Source organism: Poecilia formosa, unplaced genomic scaffold (genome assembly GCF_000485575.1).
Source record: "Poecilia formosa unplaced genomic scaffold, Poecilia_formosa-5.1.2 Scaffold2527, whole genome shotgun sequence".
Lineage (NCBI taxonomy): Eukaryota > Metazoa > Chordata > Actinopteri > Cyprinodontiformes > Poeciliidae > Poecilia > Poecilia formosa.
Genome location: NW_006802466.1, coordinates 1 through 6,478, shown reverse-complemented (window position 1 = coordinate 6,478; position 6,478 = coordinate 1). Strand labels below are relative to the sequence as shown.

The 6,478-nt window shown below is 42.1% G+C and overlaps 1 long non-coding RNA gene across 1 annotated transcript; it reads right to left on the bottom strand.

The window, feature by feature from the left end:
* Nucleotides 1–5,365: 5,365 nt before the first annotated feature.
* LOC103133290 (uncharacterized) lies at nt 5,366–5,824 on the bottom strand. The gene is made up of 3 exons (XR_475712.2): nt 5,808–5,824; nt 5,624–5,738; nt 5,366–5,562 (listed from the first exon to the last, which is right to left on the bottom strand). It is a non-coding gene; the product is annotated as an uncharacterized LOC103133290 (long non-coding RNA).
* Nucleotides 5,825–6,478: the final 654 nt, after the last annotated feature.

Here is a 6,478-nt window from a genome sequence, read left to right as displayed (position 1 = left end):
GGGCTCTGATTGGCTGGTCTTGCTCCCGGAGCGGTATATGTTTATAATTGCTGTGATATTCACTTGACCTGTTATGACTAAAATGTTGGCTGTCCGCTCCCCTCTGCTGCTGCTGCATCACTGTGGAAAACCTGGAGCGGCAGAGAAATCTGAGGCTTATGTGTGAATGTTTACTGGTTAAAAAAAAACAACTTTGGGTTGTGGTTTATAGTCCAGTGTGGCTCATAGTTTGGAAAATACGGACAATAATCCTTCCTGGATTTTTTCTGTGAAGAACCCAGAGACTGTTATTTGCTTGTGCTTTCAGGAAAACAATATATTTTTACATTTAGGCTCCTGAATCCAGCCTCCAGCAGAGAAGGGAAAAGTTATGTGGCCCTCAGGAAAAAGTTTGGGGACCCCTGATATAGAGTTTATGCAAACTCTGGTTTAATTTTTTATTAGTTTATTATGCAGAGGCAGATTGTTACAGTCCTGCATTTTAACCAACAGCAGGTCAAATAATGTTAAATAATTATTCCATGAATTTATCTGATTCTTTAAGCAGTGGTTTTATCAGGGTGGTGAACCAGTTCAGCTCATCATCACCATAAAGAATCACTGAACACTTTCAAGATTTACGCTGCACTCCATCCACCCATCCACCCTTCCTTTTTTCCTTCCTTCCTTCCTTCCTTCCTCTTACACCCTTATGCCATCGGGGTCATGAGGGCTGCTGGTGACCTACGCCAGTCCAGGGTGACTGACTCTCTTAACCTGTCTAGTGAGTCACCCTGGACAAGTCACCAGTCAATTGCAGGCCAACACAGAGACAGACAGGACAAACTACCACACACTCACACCTAGGGACAATTTAGACAGACCAACTAACCTGACACTCATGTTTTTGGACTGTGGGAGAGAACCCACCATGCACAGGGAGAACATGCAAACTCCATGCAGAAAGACCCCGGGAATCGAACCCAGAACCTTCTTTCTGCAAGGCAACAGAGCTACCTACTGCGCCACTGTGCATTGCACTTATATTTTTTAAATATATTTTTAAGGATCATCAGTGGCCCCCTTTTAGCCCTCTTTAAAACTTCCTTGATTCACCCCTGCTCAATAGTCGTAAGGAGGCATTAAAGCTACAGTATGTAATGTTTTATGTTCATATTTGTTAAATATTTCACTATATACTGAAAGTAAAAGATGAGAGTTCATCTTTGAAAAAGTCAAGTCCCCCTGCCTCTTCCTTGTGCCCCTAACATTTATTAGGGTTTCCGAGACACGGGCAGCGTCCTTAACAGATTGTGCAGCATCCGATTAAAACACTCACATTGGCCATTTCCTTCTGGGTGGTACGGAGTGGTGCGTGATTTTACAATACCATACAAGCTACACAGCTGCTGGATAAGTGAGCTCTCAAAGTTATGACCCTGGTCAGAGTGCAACCGAGCTGGAACACCAAACTTATAAAACCATTCAGACACCAAAACCTTAGCCACAGTGGCTGCTCGCTGATCCCGTGTGGGGAGAGCAACAGTATATTTACTGAAAACATCTGTCAAGACCAAAACATTTTCTAAGCCATTCTGAGTGGGCTCTAAGGTGGTATAATCAATAGCCAAAATTTCATTGGGACGCGATGCTAGTAAATGTCCCATGTAGCCGTAAGCTTTAGGGTGGACATCCTTTGCCACCTGGCACCTCTCACAAGCCTGGCACCATTGGGCCACATCAGAGGCCATATGAGGCCAGTAACACCGGGACCGTAAGAGCGCCAAAGTTCGCTCCACTCCCTGATGACCATGTTCTTCATGAACTTGGGTCAGAACATCCTTAATTAGCACTCTTGGTAACACCAACTGAAACACAACATCACCACCGTCAGATCTAAATACCTTTCGATAGAGAACTCCATCTCTCTCGACAAACCGGTCCCACTGTCGAAGCAGAACCAACGTGGATGAAGACAGCTGGGCTCGCTCCGCTCGACTAGGATCCTGTCCTTTCTTCCAAAACACCAACACATCCTGTAAAACAGGATCCGCCTGCTGCAAAGCACAAAGTTCAGCTTTAGTATGCTGTGGCAAAACTGCAACAACTGCTTGGGTTGCCTCAACTGTTTCAAACCCCAAAGCTTCCTGCAATGCTCTAGGCATAGCTGTACCTGGAAGCATGACTTTCACATCTGGTAGATCAGGTGGATGCTAGCGAGAAAGTGCATCAGCGTTGGTGTTACTCCGACCTGACCGGTACTTGATCTCAAAATCAAAAGATGCTAGTTGAGCAGCCCACCTCTGTTCCGTGGCAGCCAATTTCGCGGTGGACAGATGGCTGAGAGGATTGTTATCAGTGTAGACAATACATTTGTTCCCGAACAGATACTCTCTAAACTTGTCGGTCATGGCCCACTTAAGGGCTAGAAACTCAAGCTTCATGGAGCTGTAATTTGCCATGTTTGGCTCTGTGGGTCTCAAGCCTCGACTGGCATAAGCAATCGGTCTCACCTTGCCTCCCTGCATCTGGGAGAGAATGCAGTATGTCTTTTTGATGAGTTCCCAATGAAAGCGTAAAGTTTTTCAACCAAGTTGAAAAATGTGACAAAACATATATTTGATTTGGCACTTTCAACTAACACCAAATTAAGAGTGTGCCTGACAGTGGACATACAAAGCCTTGGGATTGTGCCTGAGAATTCTTGCCTGAAGTCCCTTGTAGTGTCTTCTCATGTTAGCTGCTCCATCGTATCCCTGACCTCTGATGTTATCCATTTTTAGATTGTTTTCCTTCAGTATGTCCAGAACCAGATTTTCAAGGGCTTCTCCACTTGTGGACTGAATGTTGCACACCTGAATAAATCGCTCCTTAATCTGCATGTTGTGCACGTATCTGACCACAAATGACACTTGTTCCATGTGTGAAACATCTGTGGTTTCGTCAAGAATGGAATACAGCTCACTTTCTTCTATTTCAGTTTTGATTGCATGTCTTACTGCTATACCTAATGCTTTTATTATATCATCTTGTGTTCTGTTTAATAGTAGTGAGACCAGTGGTCTTTTGTTACTTTCCAGTGTTTCTTTCAATCAAGGTGCAATTTAATGACACTATCATACTTGCCGAATAACTCCACAAGCTCTAAAAAGTTGCCTCGATTTAGGCTTCCTGAAGTTTCATCATCTCCTCTAAATGACATGCCCTGTCTTGCCAGATAAAGTGTAATGGAAATCAACCGAGAAAAAATTTCTCTGTTCCTCGGCTTTTCTTTGTCTTGTGCAGCTTGTGATTGAAGGTTACCTGTTTCCAAAACTGCCTCCAGGGATTTTTTCTGAAAAGTGTTCCACTTTACCATAGCACACATATGGGACTCTGATCCACTGTGCTCTTTAATTTTCTGTAATGCTTTGTTCCATCTGTTTAATCCTATTGTCTTCCATGATTTGCGGAACATGTGCTTTTCTTCATTCAAAAAAACACGACAGCTAAAACAAAACATGGAATTTAAACTGGGAGAATAGTCCAGCCATGGGTTACTCTTATACCATTTATTCTGAAAAGACCTTCCTTCTTTATTTTTAGGAAATGACAGCTCTGGTTGGCATGGTGCTTGGTTTACACAATTTTGGATAAATGCATCATCATATTTTATGTTGAATTGCAAGACATGTGCTGGGTCATTTGGGTGTGGAAGGTCCATTAAAAATATGAATGGCTTCTCTCTGACTTGTTGCTCTGCATTTTTGTCCATAGTGTTTATTTCTGACTGTTGTCCCTCTCCTTGCCTGTCTTCCTGTGTTGCTGACTGCATTTTTGTCTCCTCCTCTGATCTATCACTTTCCTTCTGTCCATCTGGGAGCAAGAAACAAACTAATCATTATTCTACACCTAGATTTAGTACATCTTAGCATAAGAAAAACACAACAGATGCCCTGTAATATTAAATATATTGTTCACTACCAAAAGTTACATGTTGATAATGTTAAGAACATTTTTTTTTGTTCTTACCTGCGGTACTCGTTCTGACCCAGTCGGTCAACAATCCACTACCTTTTGCTCCATCTATCAATTCTTTTCTTTTTTGTTTCTGCCGTCTTTCTTTACGTGGCATCTTTGAACTGAAAAAAGCAAAACATAATGAATTATGATAACACTGTATTAACCACACTACCAATTATTTACCTTTGCGTTTAAACCAATATGTTTTTCAGTCCTTAGCACAACATAATATTAATTTCAGAGAAAAGGAGGCCTCTGCTGTGGAGCTCAATATGTTTCACAATTATTCTATTAAAAATATATAATAACCTCAATTAAATAAAATACATTTGTGATCAATACATTTTGAATTGAAACAATTTTTAAACAAAAGTTTTGCTTAAATTTTTTTTTTATTATTAAAATCAGAGATTTGTCTCAAAGTGAGAAAAAATATTTGTGAACAAACTTATTTGCTCATGTCATAAATCTTTTCTTGCTATTTTAAGTTTTTGTTTGTGATTCAAAGTTTTGCTTGATTCTCACATGACGTCGTGGGCAGGGCCGAAAATTGCAACAAAAGATTTCTGATGTGTGCAAATAAAAGTTTGTTTTGCAAAGAACTTTTTAAGTTAAGACAAAAATTAGTTTTTTAATTTAAAAAATTAAAATAAAACTTGTTTAAAAAAAAAATAAATCATAATTCAAGCAGTTTTGTAAATTCTATTCCCCTTCAAGATACATTTACCTAACGCCAGAATAAATGCAATGTACATTATGCAGCAAAGGAAATTAGATAATCGGACATATATCCATTATGGAGATGATCGGTTTTGGATCGTTGATGCGGCCCTATCAGCAATAATGAAGAATGACCGCTATCATTAGCGATACAGGGAAGAAACTTTTTAGTTATCTAGCTTTGCTAGCAAAGTCGTTAGTGTGGCGTTCAGTGGTTTGGACTATACAATGTTGCTTGTTACCAACAACGCCACCTGGGGTTTTCACCCAGGAATTAATGAAAGGACACAGGTTCGGTTTTGCAAAAAGGAAGCGAGAGACAGGCTTCAAGACAATAATAATTTATTGTGACGGAGAATAAAAAAATACCTGTATCTGAACAAAAAGAATTCACAAAATAAATCCAACTAGGCTTACCGGTGGATACGGCCAGGTCCTGGATGGTAGGCTCCAAAGCAAAGAAATCAAAACACCCGTGAAGTCACTCACTCCTTGTAATTCCCTCCACCTATTGGTATTAATCACTACACAGTCACACCAAAGAGGGACGCCGCATCCAGGCCCGAGCGCACCACCGGTGGTCTAGAAAATAAAAAGACGACAATTTGTTAAAATTACAGGCAATAAAAAAAATTTAAATGTCTAAATAAAACCATAAAATCCCTGTGCTCGACGGCACAGCAAAATGAGCAACCCAGTCCAATCCAATCCGAAATGAATGCGATCAGCCGCTCCTTGTTTCAATTTCGGAGGGGGGGGGGCGTGTCCCAGGCAGCCGGTCTCTCTCTCGCAACCGCTAAGTAAGCAGTGACTTGGTGCAGGCAAAGCAGCAGCGTTATGTGTGGCAATCAGTCGAGATTCCTAAATAATAAAACAGTTTGAAATAAAGGAATAAACAAGATTTGTCATTCATTCCACCTACCAATTAGGCCAAGCTCTCCACACTTGCACCCAAATGGGAACGCTCAAATGTTGGCACTTTTTGCAGGAGCCACCTCACCCACGATCAACGTGGAGGTAAATACGCCCGTCCGTTTCTGCTGATAAAAGGCTCTACATGACTACGATGTGCAAGCAGCTGTAAATACGCAGGTAGCCAACCTCACCTGTACTCGGCGCGCAGACAGTTCAACACGGAAGCGCGGTGTGTCAACAGCAAATAACTTCAGAATGGAGCTCACCTCTACTTTTATACTGAGCGCCCTCTGGCGCTATTGGCTCACTTGCAATCACCCTGCCAGCAGGTGCAGCCTCCACCTCTTCCTGCCACATTCTACCCCCCCTTTTTGTGTCGTCGCCCCAATGACTCAATTCCATGGTCTAAATAGGACAAAAATAGAGTTGGCTGTAGGATCTGGAGAGTTTACAGCCTGTGGAGCTTCCCCTGCTGGTCTGGGGAGGTGGTTAATATTACAATGCTGGCCTGCAGTCGTCCTTGCTGACCGCCGCAAAACTGGTTCACTTTCAGCCCTAGAAGGACCAGGTGAATGACCAGAAGATGCTACTCCCCCATGAGTAACAATGCCTGATGGACCTGGCAACTGAGGTAGTGGATCCCCTGACTGAAAAGGTTGGTTAGCCTGCACCACTGTTGGAGCAGGAGGATTGCTACTCACCAAAACATACATATCCTCATCACCTGACCTCTCATCTTCAAATCGATGATCACCAAGTGGTGAGCTGGGACCAATGGCACCTTCTCCAGACTCTTCTACCACCGCCTTTAACAGTATGCGATTAACATTTCTGGTTTTAGCTAGATCAGTTACAGGTGCTA